The following is a 16,672-nucleotide window of genomic DNA, read 5'->3' on the forward strand; positions in this document are numbered from 1 at the left end:
GTTACAGTCAGTACAGTGTTACAGTACAGTGTTACAGTCAGTACAGCATTACAGTCAGTACAGTGTTACAGTACAGTGTTACAGTCAGTACAATGTTACAGTACAGTGTTAGTCAGTACATCATTACAGTACAGTGTTAGTCAGTACAGCGTTACAGTACAGCATTACAGTCAGTACAGTGTTACAGTACAGTGTTACAGTCAGTACAGTGTTACAGTCAGTACAGCGTTACAGTACAGTGTTACAGCACAGCATTACAGTCAGTACAGCATTACAGTACAGCATTACAGTCAGTACAGCATTACAGTACAGTGTTAGTCAGTACAGCATTACAGTACAGTGTTACAGTCAGTACAGCATTACAGTACAGTGTTACAGCACAGTGTTACAGTCAGTACAGCATTACAGTACAGCATTACAGTCAGTACAGCATTACAGTACAGTGTTACAGTCAGTACAGCATTACAGTCAGTACAGCGTTACAGTCAGTACAGCATTACAGTACAGCATTACAGTCAGTACAGCATTATAGTACAGCATTAGTCAGTACAGCATTACAGTACAGCATTACAGTACAGCATTAGTCAGTACAGCGTTACAGTCAGTAAAGTGTTACAGTACAGCATTACAGTCAGTACAGTGTTACAGTCAGTACAGTGTTACACTACAGCATTACAGTCAGTACAGTGTTACAGTACAGTGTTACAGTACAGCGTTACAGTCAGTATAGCGTTACAGCACAGCGTTACAGTCAGTACAGAGTTACAGTCAGTACAGTGTTACAGTACAGTGTTACAGTCAGTACAGCGTTACAGTCAGTACAGCATTACAGTCAGTACAGTGTTACAGTACAGCGTTACAGTCAGTACAGCGTTACAGTACAGCATTACAGTCAGTACAGAGTTACAGTCAGTACAGTGTTACAGTACAGTGTTACAGTCAGTACAGCATTACAGTCAGTACAGCATTACAGTCAGTACAGCGTTACAGTACAGCGTTACAGTCAGTACAGAGTTACAGTCAGTACAGTGTTACAGTACAGTGTTACAGTCAGTACAGCGTTACAGTCAGTACAGCGTTACAGTACAGTGTTACAGTCAGTACAGAGTTACAGTCAGTACAGCATTACAGTACAGTGTTACAGTCAGTACAGCATTACAGTACACTGTTACAGTCAGTACAGCATTACAGTCAGTACAGCATTACAGTCAGTACAGTGTTACAGTACAGTGTTAGTCAGTACAGCGTTACAGTCAGTACAGCGTTACAGTACAGTGTTACAGTCAGTACAGCGTTACAGTCAGTACAGCATTACAGTACAGTGTTACAGTCAGTACAGCATTACAGTACACTGTTACAGTCAGTACAGCATTACAGTCAGTACAGCATTACAGTACAGTGTTACAGTCAGTACAGCGTTACAGTCAGTACAGCATTACAGTACAGTGTTACAGTCAGTACAGCATTACAGTACAGCATTACAGTCAGTACAGCGTTACAGTCAGTACAGTGTTACAGTCAGTACAGTGTTACAGTACAGTGTTACAGTCAGTACAGCATTACAGTCAGTACAGTGTTACAGTACAGTGTTACAGTCAGTACAATGTTACAGTACAGTCTTAGTCAGTACATCATTACAGTACAGTGTTAGTCAGTACAGCGTTACAGTACAGCATTACAGTCAGTACAGTGTTACAGTACAGTGTTACAGTCAGTACAGTGTTACAGTCAGTACAGCGTTACAGTACAGTGTTACAGCTCAGCATTACAGTCAGTACAGCATTACAGTACAGCATTACAGTCAGTACAGCATTACAGTACAGTGTTACAGTCAGTACAGCATTACAGTCAGTACAGCGTTACAGTCAGTACAGTGTTACAGTACAGTGTTACAGTCAGTACAGCGTTACATTACAGCATTACAGTCAGTACAGCATTACAGTCTGTAGTGTTAGTCAGTACAGCATTACAGTACAGCATTCCAGTCAGTAGAGCATTACAGTACAGCATTACAGTCAGTACAGTGTTACAGTACAGTGTTACAGTCAGTACAGCGTTACAGTCAGTACAGCTTTACAGTACAGCATTACAGTCAGTACAGTGTTCAGTCAGTACAGCATTACAGTACAGCATTACAGTCAGTACAGTGTTACAGTACAGCATTACAGTAAGTACAGCATTACAGTACAGTTTTACAGTCAGTACAGCGTTACAGTCAGTACAGTGTTACAGTACATTGTTACAGTCAGTACAGCGTACATTACAGCATTGCAGTCAGTACAGTGTTACAGTACAGTGTTACAGTCAGTACAGCATTACAGTACAGCATTACAGTTAGTACAGCATTACAGTCAGTACAGTGTTACAGTCAGTACAGCGTTACAGTACAGCATTACAGTCAGTACAGTGTTACAGTACAGTGTTACAGTCAGTACAGCATTACAGTCAGTACAGCATTACAGTCAGTACAGCATTACAGTACAGCATTACAGTCAGTACAGTGTTACAGTACAGTGTTACAGTCAGTACAGCATTACAGTCAGTACAGTGTTACAGTACATTGTTACAGTCAGTACAGCGTACATTACAGCATTACAGTCAGTACAGTGTTACAGTACAGTGTTAGTCAGTACAGCATTACAGTACAGCATTACAGTCAGTACAGTGTTACAGTCAGTACAGCGTTACAGTACAGCATAGCGTTACAGTACAGCATTACAGTCAGTACAGTGTTACAGTACAGTGTTACAGTTAGTACAGCATTACAGTCAGTACAGCATTACAGTCAGTACAGCGTTACAGTACAGCATTACAGTCAGTACAGTGTTACAGTACAGTGTTACAGTCAGTACAGCATTACAGTCAGTACAGTGTTACAGTCAGTACAGCATTACAGTACAGCATTACAGTCAGTACAGTGTTACAGTACAGTGTTACAGTCAGTACAGTGTTACAGTCAGTACAGCATTACAGTACAGCATTACAGTCAGTAGACCATTACAGTCAGTACAGTGTTACAGTCAGTACAGCATTACAGTACAGCATTTCAGTCAGTACAGTGTTACAGTACAGTGTTACAGTCAGTACAGCATTACAGTACAGCATTACAGTCAGTACAGTGTTACAGTACAGTGTTACAGTCAGTACAGCATTACAGTACAGCATTACAGTTAGTACAGCATTACAGTCAGTACAGCATTACAGTCAGTACAGTGTTACAGTCAGTACAGCGTTACAGTACAGCATTACAGTCAGTACAGTGTTACAGTACAGTGTTACAGTCAGTATAGCGTTACAGTATAGCGTTACAGTTAGTACAGCATTACAGTACAGCATTACAGTCAGTACAGTGTTACAGTACAGTGTTACAGTCAGTATAGCGTTACAGTATAGCGTTACAGTCAGTACAGTGTTACAGTCAGTACAGCGTTACAGTCCAGCATTACAGTCAGTACAGTGTTACAGTACAGTGTTACAGTCAGTACAGCATTACAGTACAGCATTACAGTCAGTACAGTGTTACAGTACATTGTTACAGTCAGTACAGCATTACAGTTAGTACAGCATTACAGTCAGTACAGCATTACAGTACAGCATTACAGTCAGTACAGCATTACAGTCAGTACAGTGTTACAGTCAGTACAGCATTACAGTCAGTACAGCATTACAGTCAGTACAGTGTTACAGTACAGTGTTAGTCAGTACAGCATTACAGTACAGCATTACAGTTAGTACAGCATTACAGTCAGTACAGCATTACAGTCAGTACAGTGTTACAGTCAGTACAGCGTTACAGTACAGCATTACAGTCAGTACAGTGTTACAGTACAGTGTTACAGTCAGTATAGCGTTACAGTATAGCGTTACAGTTAGTACAGCATTACAGTACAGTGTTACAGTCAGTACAGTGTTACAGTACAGTGTTACAGTCAGTATAGCGTTACAGTACAGCGTTACAGTCAGTACAGTGTTACAGTCAGTACAGCGTTACAGTACAGCATTACAGTCAGTACAGTGTTACAGTACAGTGTTACAGTCAGTATAGCATTACAGTATAGCGTTACAGTCAGTACAGTGTTACAGTCAGTATAGCATTACAGTACAGCATTACAGTCAGTACAGTGTTACAGTACAGTGTTACAGTCAGTACAGCATTACAGTACAGCATTACAGTCAGTACAGTGTTACAGTACAGTGTTACAGTCAGTACAGCATTACAGTACAGCATTACAGTTAGTACAGCATTACAGTCAGTACAGCATTACAGTACAGCATTACAGTCAGTACAGCATTACAGTCAGTACAGTGTTACAGTCAGTACAGCATTACAGTACAGCATTACAGTCAGTACAGTGTTACAGTCAGTACAGCATTACAGTACAGCATTACAGTTAGTACAGCATTACAGTCAGTACAGCATTACAGTCAGTACAGTGTTACAGTCAGTACAGCGTTACAGTACAGCATTACAGTCAGTACAGTGTTACAGTACAGTGTTACAGTCAGTATAGCGTTACAGTATAGCGTTACAGTTAGTACAGCGTTACAGTACAGCATTACAGTCAGTACAGTGTTACAGTACAGTGTTACAGTCAGTATAGCGTTACAGTCAGTACAGTGTTACAGTCAGTATAGCGTTACAGTACAGCATTACAGTCAGTACAGTGTTACAGTACAGTGTTACAGTCAGTATAGTGTTACAGTATAGTGTTACAGTCAGTACAGTGTTACAGTCAGTACAGCGTTACAGTACAGCATTACAGTCAGTACAGTGTTACAGTACAGTGTTACAGTCAGTATAGCGTTACAGTATAGCGTTACAGTCAGTACAGTGTTACAGTCAGTATAGCGTTACAGTACAGCATTACAGTCAGTACAGTGTTACAGTACAGTGTTACAGTCAGTATAGCGTTACAGTATAGCGTTACAGTCAGTACAGTGTTACAGTCAGTATAGCGTTACAGTACAGCATTACAGTCAGTACAGTGTTACAGTACAGTGTTACAGTCAGTATAGCGTTACAGTATAGCGTTACAGTCAGTACAGTGTTACAGTCAGTATAGCATTACAGTACAGCATTACAGTCAGTACAGTGTTACAGTACAGTGTTACAGTCAGTATAGCGTTACAGTATAGCGTTACAGTCAGTACAGTGTTACAGTCAGTATAGCGTTACAGTATAGCGTTACAGTCAGTACAGTAACAGTGTATTATAGAAGAGGACTACACTGCATTTTATTAGTGTGTTTCAGCTGCAACAATTACTTTAACACTAATTGATGCAGTGAGTCACTTCTCATTTCTTTAACATGTCGGAAGACATATCCTGTGCTTTAATTCCCTGATGGAATAAAATTAGGGCTCAGAGAGTGAGAGAGTGGTTCAGGGAGCACAAGGAATCATTTACATAGGAATTAACCCAGACAGGGTCCCGACCTTAACCCCTCTGAGAGTCTGTGGGATGCTGGAGAAGATTTTACAGAGAGGTTCCACTCTCCTGTAGTCGAGATCTCAGAGAAACATTAACGCAGCTCTGGATGGAAATAAATGTGATGATGATGATGTATAAATTTGTTGAAACAAAGCCACGGTGAATGTGTGCCTTAATCAAGCTAAAGGCAGAGCAATGAAATATTAGAGTGTGACTTTTTTTGGCTGGAGAGTTTATTACACTGATATTATACGATGATAATGTTGTGTATATTGTTGTATTACTGTAACTTGGTTTCTGCGTCACTGTGAATCAGTTTTGTGTAGTTTGTGAAACATGATTTTAAAAATCTCATTACAGAACTTCATGAACTCACATGAGACAGGAAAGTGTGCTGTGAGGTCATAAATACTGATATCGAGAGTGTATCATAGCGTATCTCTGTCCTTTCTGTATCACTGGATCTGAAAAGTGTCGCTTTGAACTTTTTACCAAATCAACAACAACAACAACAACAACAATAATAATAATAATAATAATAATAATTTTGCTCTTACCTTCAGCGCTGTATGTTCTGTGTGAAAGGAACCTCGTCACTCGTCTTCATCTTTATATCCTCTGTCTGATGGCAGGTTCTGTCCCGCCTCTGATTTGTGGTTTGGGAATCAGAGGTGCAGTAAAGTGCAGAGCTCTCCCATGATGACTGATGGACAGTTCTCCATTCCTGCATCATCCTGAAGTTAAAGATTGTAAAACTGTGCAGATTTATAGAAGTGCAACCTGATTAACGAGTTGCGCACACACACACACACACACACACACACACACACACACACACACACACACATATGTATGGGGTTGTTTTTATTTACATTCCTGCAGTTATTATTTTTATTTTTACCTGCACACAATATTTTCTAGTAAACACAAGTTGGTTCTATTCCCCAAATGCTATCAGTAGATGAGTGCTTTTCCCCCAGCGGCGCTGTGCTGCACTCAGAGACTCTTTACAGATAAAATACATCTGTTTTACCTTTGAGCTTCTGACTGATGGAACTCACATCTGAACATATTTATACCCATTAGTTTATGAGTTATTTGGATTAAACACATTTAATTCAAGTTAACAGTCAAACAGAAAGAAATAAACCCTCAATTAATAAATATTTATTAAATAAATAAATAAATAAATATAACCAACATTTTTAACTAAATTAAAATATCACACACCCCTGGGTTCCTGTGAGAAACACTGATTTAGAAAACGACTCTGTCTGTCTGTCTATTTGTCTCTCTCTCTCTCTCTCTCTCTCTCTCTCTATATATATATATATATATATATATATATATATATATATATATATATATATATATATATATATATATGTCTGTGGCAGCAGGGGCGTGGTCAAGCATCGGTCTGTGACCGGAGGGTGGAATCAGGGAAGGTAAGTGGCAGAATCACTCACCTGATGTCAATTAACCTGTGTTTGTGTGTCTTCCCCAGTGACCGCGCCCTATATAAGGAGGGAGAGAGAGGAGGAAGGGAGCTCTCTCCCCAGCCAGACAAATGATGTGTGAGTGCGTGTCTGAATGTCTGGGAGAGTGTGTACACTGAAAAGTAATACAATAAAGAGAATTTGTAAACTCCGTACTGGCCTGCCGTACTTCTGTGCTCCACCCACCTGTTCAAAGTTCTACAGTGGTGCCGAAACCCGGGACCCGGAGCACAGAGGAGAACAGCCCCATGGAGTCCTCCCCCTTTGCAGACCTGGTCCACACCCTGCCACGGCCCAACAGGGCCAGTACCAGGTGCTGGTCGCCCTCCGAAAGGAGCAAGAGCAAAGGTTTGAGGCCCTGGTGCTGGCACAACAGGAAGATCGTCAGGCGTTCTGGCACCTCCTCGCATTGGCAGGGTCCACCACCTCCACCACCGTGGGCCCTCCCCACCTCACCCTAACGAAGATGGGCCTGCACGAGGACCCCGAGGCCTTCCTTGTGCTATTCAAACAAGCAGCAGAGGCCTGGGGCTGGCCGGTGGAACAGCGCATGGCGCACCTCCTCCCCCTGCTAACGGATGAGGCGCAGCTGGCCACACTACAGCTCCCTGCTGACAGCCGGCTGGTCTATGCGGACCTGCGCCGGGCTGTCCTCCAGCGTATGGGGCGCACTCCAGAATAACATCGACAGCTCTTCCGTGCTCTGCGCCTAGAGGAGGTCAGCCTCCTGTTTGCGTTTGGCCAGCAACTCTGGGACACCTGCCGGCGGTGGCTGAGGGCTGACAACCGCGACGCCGAGGGAATCATCAATCTGGCGGCGCTGGAGCAGTTCATCGCACAACTTCCCAAAGGGACCGTGAAGTGGGTCCAGTGCCATTGCCTGGCGTCGCTGGATCAGGCCATCGAGTTGGCGGAGGATCATTTGGTGGTTGTTCCCACGGCAGGATCACAGATCCCCTCTTCGCTTCTCTCCTTACTCTCTCTCTTCCCCCCTTCTGTGTCTCATCCTCGCCCCGTTCCCCCACCACGGAGGCAGGGGCCGGATCCCTCACAGCCAGCCTGCCACACCCATGGTGCCCTCCCATTTCCTGCTTCCGTATTTGTCTCTCCCCCCCTCAGGTGAGTGAGCCCCAGAGCGCCAGTGCAGAGAGAGAGCCCGGGCCAGTTTGCTGGCGCTGTGGGGAGCCGGGGCACCTCCAGCACCCGTGCTCAGTAAGGGAGGTGGGCACAGTGGTCCGGATCCCCAACACACCAGGAACCACCCTCGATCGGGCCGGAGCATATTGCATACCGGTGAGTGTCCAAGGGGATACTGTACGTATCAGGCTTTGGTGGACTCTGGCTGTAATCAGACCTCAATCCACCAAAGCCTGGTGCAAGACGAGGCATTGGGGGGAGCACAATTGGTGAAGGTGTTGTGTGTGCATGGAGATGTTCACAACTACCCTTTAGTGTCGGTCCACATTCTATTTCGAGGGGAGAAATCTAGTGTAAAGGCAGCGGTTAATCCTCGCCTTACCCACTCGATAATTTTGGGGACTGATTGGCCAGGATTTCGGGAGTTAATGACTCATTTAGTGAAGAGTGGGTCCTGCCGTAGTTCAGCAGGGGGAGGTCCCGGTGTGGCATTGGCGGGAGCAGCTGTCACAGAGCCGTCTACGTCATCTCCGCGTCAGAGTGAGGAGCAGCAGGCTCCTCCTCCCTCTCTCAGGGAATCCCTCGCGGATTTCCCGTTAGAGCAGTCGTGAGATGAGACCCTGCGGCATGCATTTGACCAAGTGAGAGTAATCAATGGTCAAACGCTCCAGCCAAATGCCACCCCGTCCTTCCCCTATTTCTCCATTATGAGAGATAGATTATACCGAGTGACGCAGGACACTCAGACTAAGGAGACAGTCTCACATCTTTTGATCCCAAAGAGCCGCCGGGAATTGGTATTCCAGGCGGCTCACTTTAATCCCATGGCTGGACACTTGGGGCAGGATAAAACACTAACCCAAGTAATGGCCCGGTTCTATTGGCCAGGGATTCGCGGCGATGTCCGTAGGTGGTGTACGGCATGCCGCGAATGCCAGTTAGTAAATTCAGCGGCCATTCCAAAAGCGCCTTTGCGCCCTCTACCATTAATCGAGACCCCATTCGAAAGAATTGGGATGGATCTGTCCTCAAACCTGTCGGTGCAGGCCGCAGAGCTCTGTGCCCTTATCGAGGCATGCACATTGGCTGCAGGGCAAGCTGTCAATATTTTTATGGACAGCAGGTATGCATTTGGTGTTGTGCACGATTTTGGCACCATTTGGAAACAGAAATTTTCTCACGAGCACAGGATCTCCCATTGCACATCATAAACTGGACTCTGAGTTGTTGGATGCTATTCTACTCCCTACAGCCATTGCTGTGTGCAAGTGTGCTGCCCATACTAACAATACTGATCTTGTGTCTCAAGGAAATGACAGGGTGGACGCGGCAGCTAAGTGTGCAGCCTCAACTTCCAGTTCACCCTCTAAACTTGCTTTTCCTCAGGTTTCTACCCCGTTTACAGCTAGCGGACCTTCAGAGCACTGCCACTCAGGATGAGAGATGAGTCTGGAAACAGGCCAGCTGTATCTTTGCAAACTTGGTCTGGGTTTGTCCCTCGGGCCGTCCCTGTCTACTAAAACACATGTTCCCTTTCTATGCAAAATTGGCACATGGGCTCACCCATGTGTCAAAAAGGGGAGATGGTAGCAGAAGTAACAAAGAGATGGTTCACAAAGGGGTTTTCAAATTATGCTGCGAAATTTTTCAAGCAATGCTTGATATGTGCACAACATAATGCAGGTCAAGGTATCAGACTAACTCAAACAGCACACCCAATACCAGACAAACCATTTGCTCATCTTCAAATGGACTTCATTGAACTGACACTTAGAGAGGGAAAATGGGTCCCTTAAAATAAACTAAGCAAAGCTTGTGCGGAAACAGGGCTAGGATGGACAAAGGTCCTCCCTGTAGTGCTCACACAAATGAGGATGCAAACTAGGCCTAAACATGAGTTAAGCCCATTTGAAATTCTGTTTGGATGAGTACCCAACATGGGGATAGGGCCAGCCCAAGGAACACTGCCGGACACCACACTGTGTGATGATGCAATGTTGAATTACTGTGCAACGCTGTCCTCTGCTTTGAAATCTATCCACAGACAGGTAAAAGAAATGCTTCCCAAGCCCACTGAGGGACCTCTGCACGATCTACAACCAGGGGATTGGATAGTGGTGAAGGACTTCCGACGAACCAAGTGGAACAAGCCACGGTGGAATGGCCCATTCCAGGTCCTGCTCACGACCCCAACAGCAGTGAAGGTCACAGGCAGAGTGACGTGGATCCATGCTAGCCACTGCAGGAAGGTTCCTGAACCAGCTGAGCAGGAGGAAAAGGAAGGCCTAAGTGACCCGGACGCTGGTAAAGCACGTGAGGAAGAAAGGCTGCATGGAACAGTGCGAGTATCACATCAATCACGCATGCACCCTCAATAGAGAAGAGTATTTCAGTATCTAGTCAGTAAACTGGTTTCAGAAGTCCCAAGTTTCTCCAAGTCCAGGTGAGGTGCGACGAGGGCTGATAGGGCGTGTCCGCCCTCTGAGCACCAATACACATCAAGAAGGGCAAGGGTTAACTCGGAGACATAGTTAACATAAAATGAAGGGGGTAAATCATTATAAGCTAGGTCCAGTCGTGGGCCTGAGCATCCTGATCCTGCTGGGGCTCACGGGAGGATTCGTGTGGTGGTCGATACAGGAAACCCAGGCTGACACAGAGTTGAAGACAGTTGGTTTAGTGGATGGAAGACTCTGATTCCATCCACCATACCGGTCCTGGGTTTAGTGATTGTGATGCTATGTTTGCTCCCTGTTTTCTGTCAATGTTGTATGTCTGTGTTTCAGAGGCAGCTGACAAATATTGGTTACCAGATGGTGAAAATAGACCCAGATGACTTGCCTGACTGGCCTCCAAACCCACATGAAGACTATAACCCACCATTTGATGACATCAGCACAGCTGATATGAAATTAGCCCTAACTTAAAACACTCTAATTTGTGGTTGTTTCCTGTTCTATTGTTTCCTGATCTATGTATATAGCTTGCTAGCATTAACTTAAGACGTCTATGTCTTACAAAACAGCCTTAGCATTATCCCTGTACACTCAATGACGTGTTAAGTCAAATCTCTCTGGGGACTCTTACCACTGAAATTGTGTACATTTCTTTCCTTTAGCAATTATTATCCTGTAGGATAAAAAGGGGGGAAATGTGAAGGAAATTTAGTGAATGAACATTCCTATTCTCTGTATTTCTGTGTGTTGAGGTCAAGTGGCCTAGTGTACTGAGAAGAGTTGTTTTTCCACATGCTGTAATCGCCTTTCTGTGGCCTTGGCTGGTGATAAGCAGGGTGTCTGAGTTCCTGCACATCCCAGAGCATGCCAGGTGCACGTTTTAACAAAGCTTCATAGAAAATCTTGAGCCAATCATGTGAAGATGCGATCACAATTTTATTACAGGAAACACATAGTGACGAGTCAAATAAAATAGCTTGGGGTTTATGGTGGAATGGACAATATGTTCTGAGTCATGGGACAAATTTTAGCGCAGGAGTTGTGATTTTATTCTCTCCTGTTTTAGATATAAACATCATGTCCAGTACAGAGTTGGTGAAAGGTAGAGTTCTTATGGTAAAGGTTAAAATACAGGATTTTACTTAGTTTTATCAATGTTTATGCACCAAACCAAGGCTCTAAATGTGAAGAGTTGTTTAATTTATTAAAAGAGAAGTTAAGTTTTAATGATCCAGGGGAGTGTGTTTGTAGCAGTTCAGTATTGGTGGGTGGAGCACAGAGGACGGCAGGACAGAGATCAGGTTCAAAATAGCGTTTATTGCTAGACTTTTCAGTTTAACAACTTCACTCACTCAAACAGACACACACACACACAACTGGCATCTTGTTCAGGGCTGAGCTCCTTCCGCTCTCGCTCTCCCTCCTGATATAGGGCGCGGTCACTGGGAAGATAAACAAACACAGGTTAATTGCTCTCAGGTGTAGTGATTCTGCCACTTGCCTTCCCTGACTCCGCCCTCCTGTCACAGACCGGCGCTTGACCACGCCCCCGCTGCCACATACCCCCACCGCCCGACTCAGGCCGGGCGGCCGTCCAGCCTGCAGCCGACTCCGCCCCCCTTGACAGGAGAGGAAGTCCGCCACGACCATCTGCGCCCCCGGCCTGTGGACCACCTTGAAATTAAAGGGTTGGAGCGCCAGATACCAACGGGTGATCTGCGCGTTGGCATCTTTCATGCGGTGGAGCCACTGGAGGGGCGCGTGGTCCGAACAGAGGGTGAAAGGGCGCCCCAGCAGGTAGTACCGGAGGGCGAGAACCGCCCACTTGATGGCCAAACACTCTTTCTCTATGGTGCTGTAGCACCCCTCATGCACCGACAGCTTACTGCTGATATACAGGATGGGGCGGTCCTCCCCCTCCACCTCCTGGGACAAAACCGCCCCCAGCCCTCTGTCCGACACATCGGTCTGCAACATAAAGGGGAGAGAAAAGTCAGGGGAGTGTAGAAGTGGCCCCCCACACAGTGCAGCCTTTACCTCTGAGAAAGCCTGCTGGCACTGCTCCGTCCACTGGACCGGATCTGGTGCCCCCTTTTTAGTGAGATCAGTCAGCGGGCTGGTGACGTCCGAATAATTAGTTATAAACCTACGATAATAGCCAGCCAGCCCCAGGAACTGTCTCACCCCCTTTTTGGTCTTGGGCCTTGGGCAGGCCGCAATCGCTGCCGTCTTATTAATTTGGGGACGCACCTGCCCGTTGCCCAAGTGGAAGCCCAGATACCGTACTTCCACCCGCCCAATAGCACACTTCTTTGGGTTGGCTGTGAGCCCCGCTCGCCTCAGCGACCTAAGGACGGCCCTCAGATGTTCGAGGAGCTGCTGCCAGTCATTACTATAGATGATGATGTCATCTAAATACGCGGCCGCATAAGTGGCGTGAGGGCAGAGGACTCTGTCCATCAGCTGCTGAAATGTAGCGGGCGCCCCAAACAGCCCAAACGGAAGGGTGACGAATTGGTGTAAACCAAATGGTGTGGAAAAGGCCATTTTTTCTCGGGATAGTGGAGTCAAGGGGATCTGCCAATATCCCTTCATCAAATCCAGCGTCGAATAAAAGCGAGCAGTGTCGAGTCGATCGAGCAACTCATCAATACGAGGCATTGGGTACGCATCGAATTTAGACACTGCGTTGACTTTTCTATAGTCCACACAGAACCGGACCGACCCGTCGGCCTTGGGTACCAAGACCACCGGGCTGCTCCAGTCACTGTGGGACTCCTCGACGATGCCCATTTCGAGCATGGTCTGAAGTTCTTCCTGAACCACCTTTTTTTTGTGTTCGGGTAACCTGTAAGGGCGGCTATGCACTACCACCCCCGGGGGTGTCTCTATGTGGTGCTCTATGAGGTAAGTGCGACAGGGGAGGGGTGAGAACACATCCAAAAACTCGGTCTGCAACTGGGCGACCTCCGTGAGTTGGGTCTGGGAGAGGTGGTCTCCACAGGGGACCGGAGAGGTACATGATGCCAATGTCCCTTTTTGAACCTCCGGCCCCAGCTCCGCCTACTCCAGAACCACTGACACCAACGCCATGGGGACCTCCTCGTTCCAGAGTTTAAGCAGATTGAGGTGGTAAATCTGTAGCGCCCCACCCCTGTCCGTTCGCCTCACCTCATAGTCGACGTCCCCGACTCGCCGTGTGACCTCAAAGGGTCCTTGCCACTTGGCGATCAATTTGGAGCTCGACGTGGGCAACAGTACGAGTACCTTATCTCCCGGTGTGAACTCTCTAAGGCACGTACCCTTGTTGTACAGGCGGGCTTGTCGTTCCTGGGCCTGCCGCAAATTCTCCTGAATTAGGTGGGTGAGCGTGTGGAGTTTTGCGCGCAGGTCCATAACATACTGAATTTCGTTCTTACTTTGTGAAGGTCCCTCCTCCCAATTTTCCCGCAGCACGTCCAGGATGCCGCGCGGCTTACACCCATATAATAATTCGAACGGGGAGAACCCCGTGGAGGCTTGGGGGACCTCTCGCACTGAGAACAGCAAGGGTTCAAGCCACTTATCCCAATTACGTGCGTCCTCACTTACGAATTTCTTAATAATATTTTTGAGGGTGCGGTTGAACCGTTCCACTAAACCGTCCGTTTGTGGGTGATACACGCTGGTGCGGATCGGCTTAATCCCTAATAACCCATACAGTTCGCGCAGTGTTCGTGACATAAACGTAGTGCCTTGATCAGTCAGAATCTCTTTCGGGATTCCAACTCGGGAGATGACGCGGAAGAGTGCCTCTGCAATACTGCATGCTGAGATATTGCGCAGAGGCACTGCTTCCGGGTATCACGTTGCATAGTCCACCAGAACTAATATAAAGCGGTACCCTCGTGCTGACCGATCTAATGGCCCGACGAGATCCATCCCAATTCTCTCAAACGGGGTCTCGATTAACGGTAGAGGGCGCAAAGGCGCTTTTGGAATGGCCGCTGGGTTTACTAACTGGCATTTGCGGCATGCCGTACACCACCTACGGACATCGCCGCGAATCCCCGGCCAATAGAATTGGGCCATTATTCGGGCTAGTGTTTTATCCTGCCCCAAGTGTCCAGCCATGGGATTAAAGTGAGGCGCCTGGAATACCAATTCCCGGCGACTCTTCGGAATTAAAAGCTGCGTGACTCGCTCTTTAGTTTGAGTGTCCTGCGTCACTCGGTATAATCTATCCTTCATAATTGCGAAGTAGGGGAAGGACGGGGTGGCGTTCGGCTGGAGCGTTTGACCATCGATTACTCTCACTTGGTCAAACGCATGCCGCAGAGTCTTGTCTCGTGACTGCTCTAACGGGAAATCCGTGAGGAATTCCCCAAGAGAGAGAGGAGGAGCCGGCGGCTCCTCACTCTGACGCGGAGATGATGTAGACAGCTCTGTGACAGCTGCTCCCGCCAAAGCAACACCGGGACCTCCCCCTGTCAAATGGCAGGACCCACTCTCTACTAGGCGCATCATTAAACCCCGAAATCCTGGCCAATCAGTCCCCAAAATTAAAGAGTGGGTAAGGCGAGGATTAACCGCCGCCTTCACTATAAATTTTTCCCCTCTGAAAATAATGTGGACCGACACCAAAGGGTAGCGGTGAACATCCCCGTGCACACACAACACCTTCACCCCTTGTGCTCCCCCCAATGCCTTGTTTTGAACCAGGCTTTGGCGAATTGAGGTCTGATTACAACCAGAATCCACCAACACCTGATATGTAGCCCCTTGGATACTCACTGGTATGTGATACGCTCCGGCCCGATCGAGGGCGGCCTCTGGTGCATCGGGGATCCGAACCACCGCGCCCACTTCCATTGTTGTGCACTGCTGTTGAAGGTGGCCCGGCTCCCCACAGCGCCAGCAAACTGGCCCGGGCTTTCCCTCTGCACCGGTGATCTGGGGCTCACTCACCTGAGGTGGGGGAGAGACAGACACAGAAGGGAGAAATAGGAGGGCACCGCGGGTGCGGCAGGCCGGCTGGGGTGGTGCCGGCCCCCGCCTCCATGGTGGGGGAATGGGGCGAGGATGGGACACAGGAGGAGGGGGAGAGAGAGAGAGAGAAGAGGAGAGAAGAGAAGATGCTATCTGCTGTCCTGCCGCCGGGACAGCCACCAGATGATCCTCCGCCAGCTCGACTGCCTGATCCAGCGACGTCGGGCGGTGGCACTGGACCCACTCCGCGGTTCCTGCTGGTAAGCGGGCGATGAACTGTTCCAGTACCACCTGGTCGACGATTCCCTCGGTGTCGCGATCGTTGGCCCTCAACCACCGCCAGCAGGCGTCCCGGAGCTGCTGGCCAAATGCGAACGGCCGGCCGACTTCCTCCAATCGCAGCACACGGAAGCACTGGCACTGTTTTTCTGGTGTGCGCCCCACGCGCTGGAGGACGGCCCGGCGGAGGTCCACGTAGGCCAGCCAGCGGTCGGCGGGGAGCTGTAGCGTGGCCAGCTGTGCCTCTCCCGTTAGCAGGGGGAGGAGGCGCGCCGCGCGCTGCTCCATCAGCCACCCCGAGGCTTCGGCGACCTGTTCAAACAACGTGAGGAACGCCTCGGGGTCGTCCTGCGGGCCCATCTTGGTGACAGTGAGGGGAGACGGGCCCGCAGCCGGAGCGCTGGTGGACCCCGCCGACGTGAGGAGATGCCGGAACACCTCGCGATCTTCCTGCTGGGCCAGCACCAGGGCTTCGAAGCGCCGCTCTTGTTCCTTTCGGAGTGTGACGAGCACCTGGTGCTGGCTTTGCTGAGCCGTGGCGAGGGCGTGGACCAGGTCGGCGAATGGGGAGGATTCCATGGGGCTGCTGGGTTGGTGCTCCACTCTTCCCGGGTTTCGGCACCACTGTAGCGGTTCAGTATTGGTGGGTGGAGCACAGAGGACAGCAGGACAGAGATCAGGTTCAAAATAACGTTTACTGCTAGACTTTTCAGTTTAACAACTTCACTCACTCAAACAGACACACACACACACAACTGGCGTCTTGTTCAGGGCTGAGCTCCTTCCACTCTCGCTCTCCCTCCTGATATAGGGCGCGGTCACTGGGAAGACACACAAACACAGGTTAATTGCTCTCAGGTGTAGTGATTCTGCCACTTACCTTCCTTGACTCTGCCCTCCTG

Source organism: Neoarius graeffei, chromosome 17 (genome assembly GCF_027579695.1).
Source record: "Neoarius graeffei isolate fNeoGra1 chromosome 17, fNeoGra1.pri, whole genome shotgun sequence".
Taxonomy (NCBI): domain Eukaryota; kingdom Metazoa; phylum Chordata; class Actinopteri; order Siluriformes; family Ariidae; genus Neoarius; species Neoarius graeffei.